Raw genomic sequence first — 21935 nt, 5'->3', positions numbered from 1 at the left:
TGTTCCTGAGCTCTCCTCATCAATAACTACTTCCTAACGATGGGTGTTCAGGATGTAATTTGTTTCCAAGAATTGTGCATTTCGGCTGCAGACACCTTCTGCTCACTTAGGTCATAGAATAGGTAACCCACAGAGCCTTTTGGGTAGCCTACAAATAGGCAACGGCTGGTCTTGGATTGCAACTTGTCTGCACACGTTCTTTTAACGTGTGCTGGACAACCCCAAATCTTCAAGTGTCTAACACTTGGTTTCTTTCCGGTCCAAAGTTCATATGGAGTATTCGGAACTGATTTGGTTAGAACCCGATTCAACACGTAAATCGTAGTCTTTAATGCGTAACCCCAAAAGAATGTGGGTAACTCTGAGTGTATGAGAAGTGACCGGACCATATCTAATAAGGTCATATTTCTCCTTTCTGAAACACCGTTAAGTTGTGGTGTAGCAGGAGGAGCCAATTGTGATATAATCCCATTATCCTTTAAGTAGTCCCTGAATTCGTTAGAGAGATACTCGCCACCTCGATTTGATCGAAGGGCTTTAATTTCTCTCCCTTACTGTTTCTCGACCTCTTGTCTAAACTCTTTGAACTTTTCAAAGGATTCAGACTTGTGTCTCATCTGTAAAGATAATGAAATACACGTGTTGATTTTGTATCCTAACACTCAGGGGACCACATACATTAGTATGTATAAGGTCAAGTGTGTCTGTACATCTTTCAGGCTTACCATTAAATGGTCGTTTCGTCATCTTACCTTGTAGGCAAGGCTCACAAGTGGGAAGATCTTTTAGAGTTAGAAAATCCAAAGGACCATCCTTTACCAACCTTGTGATTCGGTCAACACCGATGTGGCCAAGTCGGTAATGTCACAGGCACGTGGGATTAACTATATCACAGACTCTTTTCTTGGGGATTTCAGCCGACGTAGTTTCAATTATGTTTGTTTCTAGAGAAGGATGTAGAACATAGAGACCGTTCTCTAGTTCCCCGTATGTGATGAATCTGTTATTTCTTTTAATAATAATCGTATTACAAAAGAAAATAGAATAACCATTTGCACACAGTTTTAAAACATAAATCAAATTTCTCCTTAAATTTTGTACATAAAGACAATCTTTCAATACAATAACTCCTTCTCTAAAAATTAACTCCACGGTTCCTATGGCCGCGGCTGCAACAATTGCAGTAGTCCCCAAGTAGAGCGTAACTTCTCCTTCACTCAGCCTTCTGCTTACCATGAACCCCTGCAGTGAGTTACACGCATTAGTTGATGCCCCAGAGTCAATACACCAGGACGCATAAACTACCAATAGATTGGTTTCTATAACACAAGATTCGAAATTACCTTTCTTGGATTCCAGGTAGGCAGGACAGTTCCTTTTCCAGTGGCCGGTCTTCTTGCAGAAGTGACAAGCATCTGATGCCTTGTCCTTCCTCATCTTCTTGGGTTTGGCAGCCTTTTTCTAGGGCTTTCTCTTTGTCTTCCTTTTCTTGTCCGATTTTCCAGTTTCAACAAGCATGGCAATGGGCTCATCCTTTTTAATCAATTCTTCGACCATTTGTAACATATTGTTGAGTTCCTGCAAGCAGACGTTCAGCTTGTTCATGTTGTAATTCATGATGAATGTATTAAAGGATGAAGACAAGGAGTTGAGAATAGCATCGATCTGTGTTACCAGATCTAGCCCGGATCCAAGAGCCTCCAGTTCATTGATATATCCCATCATCCGAAGACAATGGTCGTGAACTTGTTGGCCGTTGGACATCTGCGCGGTCATGAACTATTTCAAAACCTTCTGCTGAGTAGAATGATTCTGCTCTTCGTTAATTGTCTTGAGACTGTCCAATACGTCCTTGGCAACTTCGATCTGATCGAATTGCCTCTGAATTGGGTTATCTAAGGAGGCAATGATATAGCAGTGGGCAAGGGAGTTTTTCTCCTCCCATTCTTGGTATTCTCTTCTCCGGGCCTCAGAAGCCCTATCTCCCGGACGATCCGGGGCAAGATTCTTGGCTACCTTATCCAATTTCTCAGAGGTTAAGACCAACATAAGGTTCTTGTACCAGTCGGCATAGTTTGGACCCTTCAGCTTGTCATCAAGTAGCTTTGCAAATTGTTCGTTTGCCATTTTCTGATAAAAGAGCAAACATCAGTCCACAACCTAATTTGATTCATGTCCATTATATAGATATGGATTTTAATCTACGCTCCATTCCCATTTATTCATCTCTGAGATTTTCCTCCCTTCTCAGTGACGGAAACTACGAATTGTCTCTAGAAATGTAGGAAATCACATAGGGTGCATGGAGCCAACTGTTTCAGCTGCATAACCCCACCACCTTTCTGTGAAGAATCATATCCACTCATCATATGAGTTTTCCCTTTGGCCTCTGTCAGACAAGGTTCAGAGCCGTTTTCAGGTAAACATTTCTGTCCAGTGAGTGCTTACCCATCATATTCGTGAACGCCAAAGTGTAGTGAGAGAGTTCCCATTTTCTGGTGAAGTCCCTCCCACATCGGTCTATGAAACACTCAGACAAGCCCAACAGCAAATGGATAGCCCATTTTCTGGTGTGTTTCCTCATTACTGAAGGACCCATCCTCATGCTAATGAGGGAAGGCCTTTAGAGAATTCATCATATGAATCTCCCTATCACATGCACTCATATTAGCTGGAGGGAACAGTGAATTACTCCCTAGTTTGATCTAGGTCAAACCAAAGTGGCTCCCACTGACTTTCATAAAGCCAAATTTCGGTGGGCCCAAATCGGCTAGGGTCCCGTACATAACCTCTCCATGAGGTGTGGGGCCCACCACTGAGGGAGGTCATCCAATGACCAAAAGGGACACCATGGCAATGATGTGCATTCAACCATGGTGTGCGCAAGAGCCACTGTCGATTGAGCATGGGCCAGACACTTATAGCCTATGTACGTAGCACATCACACATCTATAGATCACATGCAAGGATAAATTGATCCAATCAATGAATTATCTGTAAAGCCCATTTAAAGCCCATCTTGAATCCATAATATTAATCATTAATATTATCTAGGTATATGGGCTGAATTAGGGTTTATGGATTCGACCCATATAGCTTTATCCGCAGAGTGGGCTTTTAGCAGTTTTAACAATTTAAAACTGGTCCTTTACAGGTTGGGCCGAATTAAGAATTTAATTAATTATCAATCCTCAGGCCCATTAGTAGGAAAAATTAGGGCTGACATTCAGCTATGATCGAACCCTATATTCGGTCCAAACTATTTGAACCAATCTTGGTTCGAATGGGTCTAGGGTTTGATCTTTAATTAAATCTTTAATTCAAGAAAATAATCTGAAATTAAATACTGATAAAAGAAAAACATTAATCAGTCAACCAGGGTTGTTCGCACAAACCATCCTACAAAACAGAGGTTAGATCATAGTTTGCAATTTCATAAACTGCAAATCACAGATTGCAATTCTCCCATTTGTGAAATCTCCTCTACGAAATCTGCTTCTTCGCGCCGCCATTTTCGATCCAAAATAAAATAAATAGAAAACCTAATTTCTATTAATAATTACATCAGATCAAATACCTATACATTTAATCTAAAAAATAAAAAAAGAATTATTTTACAGACCAAATGTAATAAAATAATCCATAAACTGCAAAATCACAGGTTTCTTGCGCAAATCGAGAATTCGATCTCCTCTTATACGAACAGCCCATAAATCAAGAAAATCATAAAGAACAATTCTAAACAATAATCAGATTTATATAAAATTAATTTCAGATTATTCGCCCATAAATTTTTGGGACAATTTCCCAAAACCCTTTATCTGCGCAAATCGGGTAGAACGCCTTCTGCCCATTTGCGTAGGTTCAGATTTGAAACAAATTGGTTCAAGAATTGAACCATGGCTTTGATACCACTGAAGGGATGAGAGATCCATCGTATGGACGCCCAAATCTTGCGGAATAAGGTGGGCGAATTTCAAAAATTATTCTCTCCCTTTCAACTGGGAATCGCATTCCCTATTTAGAAAATCGTATTTTCAATGATCAATCTTGAACCATAAACTGAACCAGATCTGAACAAAAGCAGTAGGAGAGAATTATACCTAATACGGAGAAGTAATATCTCCCAATGGAGGTGTTCACGCCCAAGGAAGGATCCAAAGACTGCTCCCACTAAAAATGGTGCAGTGCATGATGGAGCAGAATCAGCGGAGTTCTCCAAGAACCTAGTCCTTCGTAAGAAATAGCAGGATGGCACGTAAGCACAGCTTCCTATCAGTCATTTCACAAAGAACTGATATCAAGATCAAATCTTGACTTCTTCCACTGAACTGGAGATCGAATTGGCAAACTACGCGGCAGGAAGGAGGCGACAAGAAAGAATTCTACAGGGTTGCTTAATTCTTTCTTCTGTAATTTTAGCACTAAAGAGGATATGAATATGTCTCTACTAAAGGCTGCCGCCCCTTCCGTCTTTTGTAACCCTAAAGGATCAGGTCCTAATCTAATTAGGAGTTGCTGATCCAAATCTTATTTGGATCAGACATCCCTTTAAGTGATAAGAATAAACCATTATCTTATCTACCGATTAGATCAGCTTTCTCCTAATCTTATTAGGAGGTTTCCAGTTCTGAATCACATTCAGATCTGCACTCTCTAGGTGGATAGGGTTAAGACCCTATTCTATTTGCTAATCCATTCCAGAATTTGCCCCATATTTAACTAATTAAATAGCCAAATTCGAAATGGGCTTTAGGCCCATTAAGATCCAATGCTCACTTAGCTTTCCTATCTACTGCCCAGTTGGGCTTCCTTGTATGGCGTGGGACCTAAGCATTGATCTACAGATCAGCCACATGGGTTCAGCCCAGCCTTTGTTACAAGGCCTGGCCCAATACACTGTTATGGACAGTGCACCCCCTGAAACTCATCAAATGGGATGGGCCCAACACTTACCCTAAGTGGTCCCTGGGCCAAGCCACCTTGTAACACCTAGGGACTGTGGGCAGATGCAAGATTAGCCCATCAAGTATTATCCTCAATGGTCTTACACTCAACCTCTCAACCCATAATGATCAAACACTGCCCGACAAGAGAGGACCTCTCCCTCTCCCTCGGCTGCAAGGAACAGTGCCGCACTCTCTACTCATATGGATCATAGGAAAAAAAAACATTTTGCAAACATTTTAGAAAACATAATATATATATACTTTTATATTTCATATAAAATATATTTTTCAAAACAAATCTCAACGATTGAAATCGGCTGCCGGCAGTCTTGGTTTCCATCAGTGAGAGTGCATTCCCGATCATTACCTTTGTCCGACAAAGGGGCTGATCCAGTCACTATGATCACCCACTCAGATGAATTCTCAGACTGTCCCAACATACCCAGGTTTTGACCCCCGCTAAGGATCTCACTGATTGGTACATCAAAGACAACCCAATCCGACACCTAGTGTAGTATCATAATCGAGTCTAGGGGTTGGGTGTAACTTTTCAGTTTTGCCCATTAATCTCCATGGTCCAGGGCAATACTGAAAATCTGGTCCAATTCAAAGATTCAATTGATCCTACACTACATGTGCCTGAGGTCTCACCCTGGCGGCTGAGACAGGCCACCCCAACCGACTTGGTGGCACATCAGTGTCAGCCTTATCAGGATAGGTCTCCCCAAACCGACCCGCTGGCTGTGAACATTCTAAATTAAAACGAGTCTCATTAAGTGTCAAGTTTAAGAGTATTGCACAGAAACACACCACAAGAAGATGAATCAAATATGTACTTTATTCATTTACAATAAAATCATAATGTACATCATTCTAATTGAAGATAAGGGCATACAACTGTCTAACACCAACAACACTCTATAGATGGTATAAAGTATAAATATATATAAGAATAAGTTAGAAGCTCAATAACTTAAAAGGAAAAAATTGTTTTTCCTCCTATTTTATATGTAAAAAACCATAAATATATACAACCTTCGGTGAATCACCGTAACTTCATTTTTTTCCCTTAAAAATATAATTTTAGAAAGCATCCAATGCATCACATGAGTTGCCGCTAGTAAATAAGAATGAAATAAAAGACGTAAGCAAAAGCAAGTGTAACTTAACCTTTTCAATATAGAAGCATATTTTTCATTTTCACGGATGGGCTTGGAAATGTTTCGGAGAAGCTCCAAAGCAGTCTTAAGAAGGATAATGCTTGATTTCAACACCTGTCTCCTTCTAACATTATCAACACCATAGGCCACATTGAAAATTTGGTTAGCCTTGAAACAGTAGTCATAGAAGACCCTATCTTGAATGGCATCATGGACCAGTTCATCACCTCTATAAATATTAGAAGTATGCAGCTTCCAAAATACAGCCACTTAAAACTTCTTTCTCTATAACACTATCTATGCACTATTTTCAAGAAATTCTGCTTACCAGTTTCTTTATAGTGTAAGCAACTTAAATATTATTATAGCAGAGTTCTATTTGTGGAGTCATGTTGTTTCATGTTATATCTTCAGAAAACATTTGATGAAAATAAATATACATGTATTTTATGAGAAAATGTGAAGGAATTTTTACAGAAACTTCAATGAGAAATTCAAATTGTTAATTATATTTATTTTCCAATAAGATTTTATGAAAAATAGGAATTGCGACAAAAAGAACCACTTGATCAGTCCTAAACAGAACTAGTCCACTAAGTTCCATTCTAAGGGAGTACGAACCAATTCCCTGAAAGCTCAGTCTAAACCCCATTAAAGAGATCTAGTCATGTTACTCCATCATGTATATTATAATCTCTAACCACTGTCGTAAGAACAGAGGTGAACTCGACTGCAATAGATAATTCCTTAACCTATTTCAAGGCATTATCCTGGTTCCAAAGCTTTCTTGTGTTCATCTTTGCTTCAGCTTGTTTGACTTCAAATACCCTGGTTGTACAAGTACCCAAAGATTCTAGTCTAGTCCTAGGAACTAGATCTTCATTTAATAAATTTAACAATAATTCTATCTTGCACCTAGTCATCTGTTACGAACACCATTTGCTCATCACCTTTGACATATTGAGCATTCTTAGTCTTCTGAAAATTAAAATTATAATTTTCCAAGTTTGAATCTTATACAATTTGGCTTTAATTTGAAAATGCAGAGAGTAGTTTTACTGAACAAGAATCCAATTGACATAAACAATAATACAACCATAGTACAAGAAAATGTAGTTAACCTACTGATAGAAAAAGTAGTTAACCTAAAAACTCTTGTTCCTCCTATGGATAGGAAGAGGATTGGGCTGAAGAGGATTAATAGTCTTGATGTCTTTTAAAGGATAAAGAGGGTTGGGCTTGGAGTAGTCTAGTCCTGGATAGGAAATAGGGAAGAGAGACCATACATGATGTGATAAAGAAATAGGGAAGAGTACTATGAATTGCCCTCAAAGGAGAAGTAAATGTATCTAAGGACATAATTCCAACATCTCAACCATTCTCTGAGAGCCCATGAGTGCTCACCACAACTTTTTGCCCATGATTTTCGATATCCCACAAAGCCGCCAAAACTTTATGCCACCGGGTTGTGGTAAGTATGCATGAGCTAACAAATAAAGGTTGGAATGATGGACTATCACACATAACTACTCTTGACTTTCCTTCGATAGACATCCACTGTATCCTCCCACTATTCCTCAATCACTATTCCTCAAAGGAGAAGTAAATGTATCTATGCACATAACTCCAACATCTCAACCATTCTCTGAGAGCCCATGAGTGCTCACCACAACTTTTTGCCCATGATTTTCGATATCCCACAAAGCCGTCAAAACTTTATGCCACCGGGTTGTGGTAAATATGCATGAGCTAACAAATAAAGGTTGGAATGATGGACTATCACACAGAACTACTCTTGACTTTCCTTCGATAGACATCCACTGTATCCTCCCACTATTCCTCAATCACTACAAGTATGACCTTGTCTTTGGTAATAAAATCAAATCATGGGAAGGCCCTTGGTTGAGGAGTCTCCATTGAAAGATCACTTCCACACTACCTTCATCATTCATTCTCTTAAATGCAAAACTATTTCTGAGCTTTTTATCCCCTTGTCTCCTTCGGTTTTAGCTGAAACTTTGGGTTAATGAAGAAAACCTTTTCAACTCTGAAATTGCTCTTGTTTCTAGCCTTTTGCATGTGTTAGATGGGGTTACTCTAGATCCTCTTAGATTGGATGGTCGTTTGTGGGACACTAGTCCTACGGGAGGAGATAAAGGCCCACTAGGTCTCTTTTTATTTTTTGCAAAATGTCATGAGGGTTGAGACTTCCATTAAAAACTACCCAACGAAAGCCACTACATTTGAGGGATAGGTGCACACCAGAACTCTCAACATGTCACAAGAATGGACATGGGGAGGGGAATGACCCTAACAAACATTTTAAAATAGAAACCACCATAAAACCTACTTGAAGAGTTAGGAACCCAAATTTGTTTATCCCCAACAAATCTATCAAGAACCATCCCATCCAACAAATTCAAAAGACTAGAAATAGGAACAAATTCAAACACTCCCGGATTTCTCCTAATATCCAACTTCCAATCAAGTCCAATGGATGAAGAGGTAGAACAAACTTTGAGATTGTTTTCTTATTAAGATTAGAGATGGTGTAACGACAAGGAAACAAGCCTTTCAACAAGGATTCCCCAAACTAGAGATCTTTCAAGAATTTGACCTTATTTCCAAGCGAGAGACCATATATGATGCGATAAAGAAATAGGGGAAGAGTACTATGAATTGCCCTCCAAGGAGAAGTAAATGTATCTATGCACATAAATCCAGCCTCCTAACCATTCTCTGAGAGCCCATGAGTGCTCACCACAACTTTATGCCCATGATTTTCAATACCCCACGAAGCCGCCAAAACTTTATGCCACCGGGTTGTGGTAAGTATGCTTGAGCTATCAAATAAATGTTGGGATGATGGAATATCACACAAAACTACTCTTGACTCTCCTCATGGTATCCCCCCATTGTTCCTCAATCACTACAAGTATGACTTTGTCTTTAGTAATAAAATCAAATCATGGGAAGGCCCTTGGTTGAGGAGTCTCCATTGAAAGATCACATCCACTCTATCTACACCGTTTCCTCTCTTAAATGCAAAACTATTTATGAGCTTGTTATCCCCTTGCCTCCTTCAGCTTTAGCTGAAACTTTGGGCTAAAGAAGAAAACCTTATCAACTCTAAAATTGTTCTTGTTTCTAGCCTTTTGCATGTGATAGATGGGGTTATTCTTGATTGTCTTAGATAGAAGGGTCGTTGTGGGACACTAGTCCTACGGGAGAAGAAAAAGGCCAACTAGGTCTCTTTTTTTTTTTTTTGCAAAATATTACGAGAGTCGATACTTGCATTAAAAACTACCCAACAAAAGCCACAACGTTTGAGGGATAAGTGGACAACAAAACTTTCAACATGTCACAAGAATGGACATGGAGAGGGGAAGAATGACCCTAACAAACATTTTAAAACAAGAACCACCATAAAACCAAATTTTGTATCCCAAACTAATCTATCAAGAACCACCCCATCCAACAAATTCAAAAGACTAGAAATAGGAACAAATTCAAATGCTCTTGGATTTCTCCTAAAATCCAAATTGCAATCAATTCCAAGGGATGAAGAGGTAGAACAAACTTATAGATTGTTTTCTTCTAAAGATTAGAGATGGCATAAAGACAAGGAAACACACCTGTCAACAAGAATTCCCCAAACAAAAGATCTTTCAAGAATTTAGGAATTCAGAATTTGTGGAATCGGTTGGGCTGGCTCCACAAAGGCTGAAGTGATGGCTGCTCTCATCAGAATCAGGATATTAAAGAATTTGGGAATTCAGAATTTGATCATTGCAGGTGATTCAGCAAATACGATAAAATGGTTAAGAGACAAAAAAAGGGGGCCCTTGGAGACTGTATCACTATCTGACTGAAGCTTGGGATTCTTTGGATGGTTTGAATGTTAACTTAGTTTGGATTCCTAGGGAACACAATCATACTATAGATGGCCTAGCTAAATTTGGTGTATATTTGGAGCATCTGTATAGCGATAAGCTTCCTCCTTTGTAACTTGTACTGCAGATGGCCTAGCTAAATTTGGTGTATATTTGGAGCATCTGTATAGCGATAAGCTTACTCCTTTGTAACTTGTAGGGGTTCCCCCCTGCTTTGTATATCTCCTCTTGTCCACCCCACCCCCCTTTTTCTCAACAAATTCTGGTTAAATTTTCTCAAAAAAAGATCTTTCAAGAATTTTACCTTGTTTCAAGCTGAGAGACCATACATGATGCGATAAAGAAATAGGGTAAGAGTACTATGAATTGCCCTCCAAGGAGAGGCACATGTATCTCCGCACAAAAATCCAACATCCCAACCATTCTCTGAAAGTCCATTAATGCTCACCACAACATTACGCCCATAATTTTCGATATCCCACACGAAACTGCCAAAACTTTATGCCATCGGGTTGTGGTACATATGAATGAGCTAACAAATAAAGGTTGGGATGTTGGACTATCACGTAGAACTACTCTTGACTCTTCTACGATGCACATCCATGGTATCCCCCCACTGTTCCTCAATCACTACAAGTATGACCATGCCTTTGGTAATAAAATCAAATCTTGGGAAGGTCTTTGCTTGAGGAGTCTCGATTGAAAGATCACTTCCACTCTATCTTCATTGTTTCTTCTCTTAAATGCAAAACTATTTCTGAGCTTTTTATCCCCTTGTGCCCTTTGGCTTTAGCTGAAACTTTGGGCTAATGAAGATAACCTTTCCAACTCTGAAATTACTCTTGTTTCTAGCCTTTTGCATGTGTTAGATGGGGTTATTCTAGATCCTCTTAGATTGGATGATCGTTTGTGGGACACCAGTCCTACGGGCGGGGGTAAAGGCCAACTAGGTCTCTTTTTTTTTTTTTTTTTGCAAAACGTCATGAGGGTTGATACTTCTATTAAAAACTACCCAACAAAAGCCACTACATTTGAGGGATAGGTGCACACTAGAACTCTCAACATGTCACAAGAATGGACATGGAGAGGGGAGAACGACCCTAAGAAACATTTTAAAATAGGAACCACCATAAAACCTACTTGAAGAGTTAGGAACCCAAATTTTTTATCCCCAACTATCTATCAAGAACCACCCCATCCAGCAAATTCAAAATATTAGAAATAGGAAAAAATTCAAACGCTCTCAAATTTCTTCTAAAATCCAACTTCCAATCAAATCCAAGGGATGAAGATGTAGAAAAAACTTAGAGATTGTTTTCTAATTAAGATTAGATATGGAGTAAAGACAAGGAAATACACCTTTCAACAAGGATTCCCCAAGCTAGAGATCATCCAAGAATTTGACCTTGCTTCCATACGAGAGACCATACATGATGCGATAAAGAAATAGGGAAGAATACTAAGAATTGCCCTCCAAGGGGAAGTAAATGTATCTATGCACATAACTCCAGCATCCAACCATTCTTTGAGAGTCCATGAGTGCTCACCACAGCTTTATGCCCATGCTTTTCGATATCCCACAAAGCCGCCAAAACTTTATGCCATCGGGTTGTGGTAAGTATGCAAGAGCTAACAAATAAAGGTTGGAATGATGGACTATCACACAGAACTACTCTTGACCTTCCTTCAATAGACATCTATTGTATCCTCCCACTATTCCTCAATCACTACAAGTATGACTTTGTCTTTGGTGATAAAATCAAATCATGGGAAGGCCCTTAGTTGAAGAGTCTCCATTGAAAGATCACTTCCACTCTATCTTCATCGTTCCTTCTCTTAAATGCAAAACTATTTTTGAGCTTTTTATCCTCTTGTCTCTTTCAGCTGAAACTTTGGGCTAATGAAGAAAACCTTTTCAACTCTAAAATTGCTCTTGTTTCTAGGCTTTTGCATGTGTTAGATGGAGTTACTCTAGATCCTCTTAGATTGGATGGTTGTTTGTGGGACACCAGTCCTATGGGAGGAGATAAAGGCCCACTAGGTCTCTTTTTATTTTTTGCAAAACATCATGAGGGTTGATACTTCTATTAAAAACTACCCAACAAAAGCCACTACATTTGAGGGATAGGTGCACACCAGAACTCTCAACATGTCACAAGAATGGACATGGGGAGGGGAATGACCCTAACAAACATTTTAAAATAGGAACCACCATAAAACCTACTTGAAGAGTTAGGAACCCAAATTTGTTTATCCCCAACAAATCTATCAAGAACCACCCCATCCAACAAATTCAAAAGACTAGAAATAGGAACAAATTCAAATGCTCCCAGATTTCTCCTAATATCCAACTTCCAATCAAGTCCAAGGGATGAAGAGGTGGAACAAACTTAGAGATTGTTTTCTTCTTAAGATTAGAGATGGCGTAAAGACAAGGAAATACACCTTTCAACAAGGATTCCCCAAGCTAGAGACCTTTCAAGAATTTGGCCTTCTCTCCAAACGAGAGACCATACATGATGCGATAAAGAAATAGGGGAAGAGTACTATGAATTGCCCCCCAAGGGGAAATAAATGTATCTTTGCATAGAACTCCAACATCCCAACCACAACTTTATGCCCTTGATTTTTGATATCCCACGAAGCTGCCAAAACTTTATGCCATCGGGTTATGGTAAGTATGCATGAGCTGGCAAATAAAGGTTGGGATGATGGACTATCACACGGAACTAATTTTGTCTCTCCTTCAACACATCCATGGTATCATCCCAATGTTCTTCAATCGCTACAAGTATAACCTTGTCTTTGGTAATAAAATCAAATCTTGGGCAAGCCCTTGGTTGGGGAGTCTCCATTGAAAGATCACTTCCGCTCTATCTTCATCGCTTCCTCTCTTAAATGCAAAACTATTTCTGAGCTTGTTATCCCCTTGTTTCCTTTGACTTTAGCTGAAACTTTGGGCTAGAGAAGAAAACCTTATCAACTCTGAAATTGCTCTTGTTTCTAGTCTTTTGTATGTCTTAGATGGGGTTACTCTTGATCCTCATAGATTGGATGGTTGTTTGTAGGACACCAGTCCTACAGGTTGGTATAAGGGCCTACTAGGTCTTTAATTTGTTGCAAAATGTCACGGGTGTTGATGCTTCTGTTGAAAACGCCCCTACAAAAAGTACTAACTTTCAGGGGAATAGGGGGACACCAAAACTCTCAATATGTCACAACCGACAAGGATAGACTTAAAGTGGGGAGTGACCCTAACCAACATATTAAAAGAGTGAACTACAAGAAAACCTATCTGATTAGTTAGGAACCCATATTCGTTTATCCCCAACTGAGCTATCAAGAACCACCCCCATCCAACAAATACAAAAACCTAGAAATGGGAATAAATTCAAACTCTCGCATTTCTCCTAAAATCCAACTTTCAACCAAAAGTTGTTCTCTTTTTAAGATTGCTGATGGCATAGAGAAAAGGAAACACACATTTCAACAAGGATTCCCCAAGATAGAGATCTTCCAAGAATTTAACCTTGTTGCCAAACGAGATATCATTGATGATGCGATTAAGAAATAGTGAAAGAGTGCTATGAATTGCCTTCGACGGAGAAGTAAGGGTAGCTCTACATAGAATTCCAGCATCCCAACCATTCTCTGAGAGCCCATGAATACTCGCAACAACTTTATGTAAAAGATTTTCGATATCCCACAAAGCCACCCATTCTTTATGCCATCGGGTTGTGGTAAGTATGCATAGGCTCACAAATAAAAGTTGGGACGATGGTCTATCACATAGAACTACTGTTGACTCTACTTTGAGACACATTCATGGTATCCTCCCATTCTTCCTTAATCACAACAAGTATGACCTTGTCTTTGGTAATAAAATCAAATTTTGGGAAGACCATTGGATTGAGGAGTCTCCATTGAAAGATAGTTTCCACTATATGTTCATCGTTCCTCTCTTAAAGGGAAAACTATTTTTAAGCTTGTTATCCACTTATCTCCTCCTTCGGGTTTTGGCTGATCCTTTGGGCAAAGAAGAATGTAGAGTTTGTTGATAGACTATTAGTGTGTCTGTGGTCCCAGCCCCATACTTTGTGTGTGTGGTCTCAACCCAAAACTTTATTTGACGGTTTATTTCTTTATGTTACAGTTATAGTAGTTGGGCCAATTTGGCCTTTTTTTTATTTTCTTTTGTTTTAAGTAGGGGTATTAGAGTAACTCACACAGATATAAATAAGATTTAGTGAGGCGGCCAGAACAATCCAACCACACCCTTTCTCTTCTTTCTTCTATTCTCTCTTCTTTCTTCTATTCTCTCTTCTCTCTTCTCTTCGAACCTAGGTTGACTTCTCTTCTTCTTCTCTCTAAATTACATCAGAAAACACATTCTATTTTCTAATTCTTTTATTCAAGTAAGAAAATAATAGGAACTTTGAAATTTCTCTTGTTTCTATCATTTTGCATGTATTGGATGGGGTTTCTCTTGATCCTAGATTGGAAGGTTGCTTTTCTCCTAGTCCCTCCCAGATGTCCTTTGTTGTAAAGGAAGTTTGATGTGTTCACATCCCCCTAAAAATTAGTGTCTTCTGTTGGGAAGTCTTCCGTGAGAGCATTAATACTAGTGATTTAATACAAAGGAAGAGACCCAACTGGTATTAATCTCTTGATTCACGTCTAATGTGCAAAAAGAATGGGGAGACGGCTTACCACTTCCTAATCTCTTACCCATTTGTCTATTGTATTTCAGAATATTTCCTTGCTCTATTTAGATGCAAGTGCTCTCTCCCTGCTAGTTTGGACAAGTAGTTTGATGGTCCACGCTCAAGTTGTCAAAAGAGGAAGATTAACATGGACAATTGCACCGGTTACTATGATTTGGACTATATGGGAAGAAAGGAGTGCATGAATTTTTAAGGAAAAAGAAAGAAATGAAGAGGATTTAATGGAAAACATTATAGTCAGGGTGGCACATTGATTGAAAACAATATATTTGTTCTTGGATTTCATAATGAATGACATTTTTAGAAATTAGGCAGCAATTGCAGCCTCATCAACAAAAAAAGCAAAATGCAAGGAGGGAGTGGAAATCACTGGCAAAGGGATGGATGGATGGAACAAGGTTTTTACGGTAGGGGGAGTGATAAGATATGAGAATGGACTCGTTCGTGGAATGTTTTCAGGTCCAATAGGTGAAGGAGTTCACGTAGTTACCGGAGTATGAAACGCAAAGGAGATGGAAGTTGAATAATTGGTTATTAAAGGGGCACCCAATGTTGCAATCAGATGGTTAACAAAAGGAAGTAAAGCAGCTTTGTGGAGTTATAGAAATGATATCAAACACTTTAAGCCTTTAAATGGTTTTCAAAGGACATGTAGTTGGAAATTCAAAGGGTCCAAGGGTTTGATAAAAGTTTGGCCTTAGGCCAAATGTAATTTGCATAGGGGACAGAAACCAGTGTCATACTCTTATTTTCTTTTAAGCTGTATGACAACCTCTTCTCATGTTTCAGTAGTTCACTAATAAATTATGTTCATTTATCAAAAAAAAGTTTGTATTTGTTAGTTGCTACTGATCAAAAGAGAAAAAAATAATAATATTTTTTAATTTTAAGCAACAAAGGAAGATTAGAACTGTAAAAGCATTGAGCAGATATCATCTACGTTACATACATCCCTACAGAAGCTACTTATGCAATGCCAGGAATTCACAAAATTCGTACTAATATGGTACAACTGATGCCAATTTATGTAAACAGGCATATTTAAAAAGCATAACATTATTTTAATATTCAAAATGAACAAAACATAGCCCAATTCTTTTTAGGGTAGAAACATTGTCGAATGTACTCTACAGCCATGCAACCAAAGGTTGGGGCCCAAGCAAGTAGGACATTTGAATTAATACCTAATGCTGATACATACCTGGGCAAATATGATCACAATAGCAGTCATTCAAACATCTACTAATCAAGAAATATGCCATGCATCGAAAATATGGTCATATCCATAGTGAGTGGTTTGCAACCATGAGACATTACAACCTGCACAGTTGAAAACAGAACATTTAATTTTACTGGAATGCATAATCATCAAAAAAAATTACTGCAATTCATGGATTATGCACACACAAAGATTTGCATAATCCAAAATAGTAGATTACCACCTTCTTGACTGATGTATAAAACCTATCCACCAGCTCTGGAACTCCAACCATGCCATCCGGAGGTAGCTTGTTTCGGGAGGGGGGCAATAATCACCTTAGGATCATAAAAATGCAGCAAGGTCTTTGTGTTCTAATATGTACTGCTAGTTCCAATGAATTTGAGAAAGATGTAATGAAGCTGACCACAAGTGAAAAGCAGCCACTCCAACCTGTAATGAAGTTGGTGTTGTAAGAACCATATAATCATTGAAAAACACAAAAGTAATGTCTGTGCGACAATGCTTTCTTTTTCAAAAAGAAAAATTATTAAAGAAAAAAGATTACAGAAGGTGATAAGACATCACCTATAGCAAGAAGCAACCACAGGAAACCCAAACAAGCCTAAGAAAACTACCCTCTCAAGCAGAATAAAACCCAAACAGACTCCTGAAAAGAAAACAGGCCTAAGAAAACAATCTGTGAATTCCTCATCCCAGACCTTGGTCCCTTTCAAATGCTCTTTGATCTTTAATTTCTCTTCCTCTTTTTTTTCTTTCAAATTCTTCAAAGGCCCTCCTGGCAAATTCCTCACTGCCCCAAAAAAATAAACCCAAGCTTTTCCCAACTGTGACCTCTCTTATCAACTAATTCTTTGATAATCATCTTATTTGTAGCTTTATCAGCACTTTCATTCTCCTGTAGCAGCTACATTGCACCAGGTTCTGAATCGGCATCAGAAACCTTATTGACATGTTGTTCCTTCAACAAAAGGGGGGACAGTGGTTGATCTTGCACTATTTCCCCCCTATTATCAGTACCAGATATCCCATTAACCTTCACTCTTTTCCTTCTGTCACATGGACTATATTGTGAGTTCTCAAATTACGCAATTTCTTGTTAATTCTCCTACCGTTGTGATCTTCCTTCTCTTTCATTCTGCTCCTTCGACCCAAATTTACACCTAGCCTTCCAATCTCAACTTCCTGATATAATAAGCCATCTTTGTCCTGATTTTCAGCCTGTCCACCGAAAGAATCTTCAATGGCTAAATCTTTCTTTCCTCCAACCTTACCTCCATCATTGCTTTCAGCATCTGACTCAGCATCTATATTAGTAATCTCTTTCCTAGTTATTGCCTCCCCTCTTTCCAAGTTCTCCAATTCAACGGGAGATGTCTCTTCTGCACATGAAGAAACTGGACATTCCAAGTCATACCTATCCTCTGGAGACGTCAAACTCAAGATCTCAAGCTCATAGGGAACATGATTCTCATCGGAGCCCCTCCTAACCTCAGAATAGCATCTAGCATTACCAGACGTTGACGAGAGAGAACGGTCGATGAGAGTCTCTCCTGGACCAGAGACAAAACTTTTCTCACCGCCTTTGCCAAACCTGGCAATCACCCAAACCCACCTCTCCTCTCTTTTTCTAATCCCAGAAGAGCTAATTCTTCTCATCCTTCTCTTTCTTTTCAGATTATATTTTTTGGGCCTTCGATGTTACCTCCTGTTTTCTTTTCTGTTTCTGGATTGAACTTCCTCCCTATGAATTTGCAAATCATTCTTTGCATCCTTAACACCAGTCGAACATTCCAGGCTTGTTTTCTTAATTGAAAGACTCAAAGACTGATTTACCTCACCAAACTTGTCGTCACCCTCTGACCACCCTTGTGGAGACACTTCTCCAACCTCCATCTCCGAATCACCTGGGACGTTGCCTTGAGGTGAAAAAGGGGATTTAAATCCCCTCTGCCATTGTGATCCCATCTAAGACCTTTCTTTTCGAGAGACATGCCTATAATCTTGTCCACAAGGCAGCTCTGGTTCACCCTCAAAAGAAGGACCTGGTTCGAATCCACTCTGGTTTTAAAAAGCCTTGTGGACCCAGAGGGTTAGCTGGTGTGGCTCTGCCCTTAATGATCTTTGCATAAGACTTTTTGCCTACACTTTGGTCTCCACTTTCCAAAAGGTTTGGGCTACCATCATTCTTATCCAGAGACTTACTGACTGACCCGGGTGGTGTCTCTTCATCTTCGTTCGCCATCTGTACATTATTCAAGACCTTCTGGCCCGAACTCTTCTTTCCACATGTAACCCAACCTTCAAGGATGTCGACATCTTCTTCCTTAGAACCTTTCATCCAAGGAGTTGTTTCACCTTCCAGCAGAACCCAAACCTTAAGCCAGCAACCATTAATGAGCATCTCTACGCATCTAGGAGCTTCTTCGAGCTTCAGACCATCGACCCTAACTCTTGCTGCATGAAGATCTTGGAGATTAAAGGCTGTCAACAAACCACCTAGGAGTTTAGGACTTGAATCAATTTTACCAGAGTTTCCTCATTCCAGTAATTGAAGGGAAGCCCTACCAGCTGGAGCTCGAGAGGACTTTCTGAGATGTTATTATGGTTACAAGACAGAAACCAGTTCTCTACCCTTACTCTTCCGACTGGAGTTTCCACTGACTCAACATCTGGGATCACTACTTCTTCACCAGCTCCATAATACACAGCCTTTGAGTCATCAATAGGTCTAACTATAGCAGTACTCTTCGCAACTGCCCCTGCAACATTCTCCCAATCTTGGACTCTATTGTCTACAGTCAAAATCAAGTTCTTCTCCCACTCTCCATCTGCTACTTCTAAGAACAGTCCTCGGCTCCTAGAGTCACTGCAAACTATGGCTTGAGGTCCTTTGATACTTTGTCCTTCATCCTTCGAATTATCTTTCGAGTTATCTCTGTAACTCTGCTTGTCACTGATTTCTGAACCAACACGAAGATTTGGACTTTGTTTTCTATCTACACTTAGTAGATACTCCTGTAGAGCCTCTGAGAACCCAAAGAAACTAGTGTGCAGGGACTTCCACAACAGGTTATCAGTATAACATGGAGTCTAACCTTAATAATAATTATGGGTGGGAATACTATATTCACCATGTACATTCTTAGAATAAACAATAGATAATGTCAAATTCTAGTTTAGCAATAAATGCAATCTGTCATGGTAAGCTAGTTCTCGCAATATTATAACGTAATAAATCAATATGCTTCATCATCTTATAAACTAAATGACAGTGCATACTAAGTGGAAAATAATAGTTTTAATAAGTACTCCCACACACCAATTGTTCTTTTGTATCAATCCTAGAAAAGAGAAATCTAGGAAATCACAGTGAAATTTCACCAACTTTTAAAGCATTTGATTTCAGAAGATATATTGCAATTAAGTTATAATGAAAAAGGAATTTACAGTAATTTTAAAATTAAAAAAAAATCTTAACATATCATAAAAACAGTAGTCACATTTATCTTTTTAATTTTCTGGGTGGACAAGCAGATTAGGGGTTAGTAGGTCAGTAGATAAAAACAAATATCAAACCCAGTTTTGGGATATTAAGAATGAAAATTTTTACCAGACAAGCCAGATAACATGTAACCTTGAAAATAAAAAAATAAAAGATAAAAGTCCCACCATAAGACAAATTGCAGTGTAAAATTTAAAAACCCGGTAATGTTATACATTTAAAACTTTTACTTGTGGGTAAGGTGGATTGGGCAGTGGACCCCACTGCCAACCGATTGAAAGAATTTTCCTTGAAACTTCTTGCAAATAAATTATTTGATACGGATGCAGTTGATATCAAATGTGAGATAGCGCACCCTACCTCGTATGAATTGAGAAAAGAATGTAGTAAGCCATTTCATGGGAACTAGATCCCAAGAACTTTCAGCTTGATTTGGCGAAGATCTGTTTTATTTCACTAAATAATTATTATAAGCACAGGTTCAAAACAAGCTTGAATTCAAAGATTACATAAGACTCATTTTTAAAACATTTGTTTAACATCAGAAATTCAAAGATTACATAAGACTCATTTTTAAAACATTTGAATAGGCTACTTCTCGTTTTCTATACAGGTACGGCTTTCTGGCTTCTACTGCTAAGAAATATAACAGATGCATTTAGATTCAAGATTTTGCTCTTTATTTTTGTAAAAGGTAAGGTACTTTATTCAATCAAAGAAACATTACAATAGAGCCCAGGCCATTAAAGGCTGCCCAGGACCACCTCAGGTTACAATCTCATCCAAGACTTTCCAGTTGAATTTCCACATGAGAACTATAGCAAATTCGTTGTTTCAATTTAAATTAGAGGTAAATTCTCTTAGTGCATATATATCTGGATCATTACTTTAATCTTCTCAATCAAATCTGGAACCGTTGATCTTAGTCACGTTAAGTCTGAGCTGAGCTAGTAGCACTGAGAACGAGAATAAAGCAAATAGGGATTTTCATTTCCAAATTCCAAATTAAGTTACCTTTCAGCCAATGCTTGTGGATAGGATCATAGGTTGATACTCGAGAAGCTACAGAAGATCTGAATACCGAACAACGTTAAGGAGGAAAATAAGAAAATACTTGTAGTTTCAAAAATCTTCAACCTCGATAAGATCACAATAGAATATTTGAGTGAGAAAGAGAGAGAGAGACAACATCTTGGATCAAATACGATACCACCTTTGCACTGTTCTCGATCAGACCGATCACAATGCTCGACTTCTCTCCACCTTCCTCTTCCATTCTATTTTTCTAGCCGATTAGTCGTTGCATCGGGTATTTATCGTGGGATGTAGGAACTTGATCTAATAGGACGAATATCCACGGCCATGATATAGGATACATAACCATTAGATCGGATCTACGTTTTTGCCTATATGTACAGATCTAAAACCTTTAGTGTATACCGACGATGGCGGGAAACGGAAAAAGATACTCTTCAATTCATCGTCAGACTTTCTTTGAAATCTGAAATCCACAAAACCCTAACCGAAGCGAATGCTTGCAGCCATCTGCCAACGTTATCTATGGATAGTGGCGGGAAACGGAAAAGGAGACTCCTCAACTCATCGTTCAGACTTTCTCTGAAATTTGAAATCCACGATTGCAGACTTGCAACTTACATTATCTACCGATGATGGCGGAAAACGGAAAAAAGAGACTCCTCAAGTCATCGTTCAGACTTTCTCCGAAATCCGAAATCCACAAAACCCTAATCTTTGAAAGCCTGCATGCATCTGCAATGTCGTAACCCACTTCCTCCTCTAATCTCCTGCTCTTGCTTGTATTTCCACAAGGCGCGCGTTACCCATCTCCACGATGACGGACGCTGATATCTATTAAATTCCACGATGATAGACGAGCCGCATGGAGAGATGCAGAAAAGATTGGGACTTGGGAGAAATGAGGAACATACGAGGAAGAAACGATGGAAGGCGTCAATAATTTTTGTAGAGTGCAATGGATTTTATGCTTCTTTTTCTTTCAATTTCTAAAATCTAATTTCTTGATTTTCAACTGTCCGGCGTATCTTAGCAAGTTCCAATTTTCAACTGTCGCACTTCCATTTGTGGGAATAATATCTTTCTGTTGAATTTGGATTTTTTTATATTATTAACGAGTTTTTTTTTTTTGATTTTCTCTGATTTCATGGGCAGGGCCGGACTTTCACACGGTATAAACATAAATATTAGAGAAAAGTACGGAAACACACGATGCAGAATTCTGAATTCCAGCTCCCCCCCTACAACTAGTCCTCTCCCCCCTATAAACCACATCCTGCCCGTGAATTTGGCATCAATTCACGGTCAGGATGCATTGCCTAGTAAATTCTGATCTGGGCTGATTGGTACTTCTCCCATAGGCCCGAGCAGGAGTTTGGCCCGACCATCGGGCCTTTATTTTAGGCCTGAGTCAACCCTCATAAAAGCCTGAGGCCCGAGCATGAGCCTA

The 21935-nt window shown here is 39.0% G+C and overlaps 1 long non-coding RNA gene across 2 annotated transcripts; it reads right to left on the bottom strand.

Annotated features, from left to right (window-relative positions):
* Window positions 1–827: 827 nt before the first annotated feature.
* On the bottom strand, window positions 828–21542 carry LOC148803712 (uncharacterized). 2 transcript variants are annotated; one of them, XR_016079361.1, is made up of 5 exons: window positions 20465–21542; window positions 16169–16377; window positions 15928–16046; window positions 1344–6233; window positions 828–1242 (listed from the first exon to the last, which is right to left on the bottom strand). It is a non-coding gene; the product is annotated as an uncharacterized LOC148803712 (long non-coding RNA). The 2 variants fall into 2 exon arrangements; XR_016079357.1 differs by having other exon boundaries at window positions 1344–16046.
* Window positions 21543–21935: the final 393 nt, after the last annotated feature.

The sequence above is a fragment of the Nelumbo nucifera genome, chromosome 1 (genome assembly GCF_055504915.1).
Source record: "Nelumbo nucifera cultivar China Antique chromosome 1, China Antique-T2T, whole genome shotgun sequence".
NCBI classification, from domain to species: Eukaryota; Viridiplantae; Streptophyta; class Magnoliopsida; order Proteales; family Nelumbonaceae; genus Nelumbo; species Nelumbo nucifera.
Note: the sequence above shows the minus strand (reverse complement) of the source record. Positions and strands in the feature narration are given on the sequence as shown.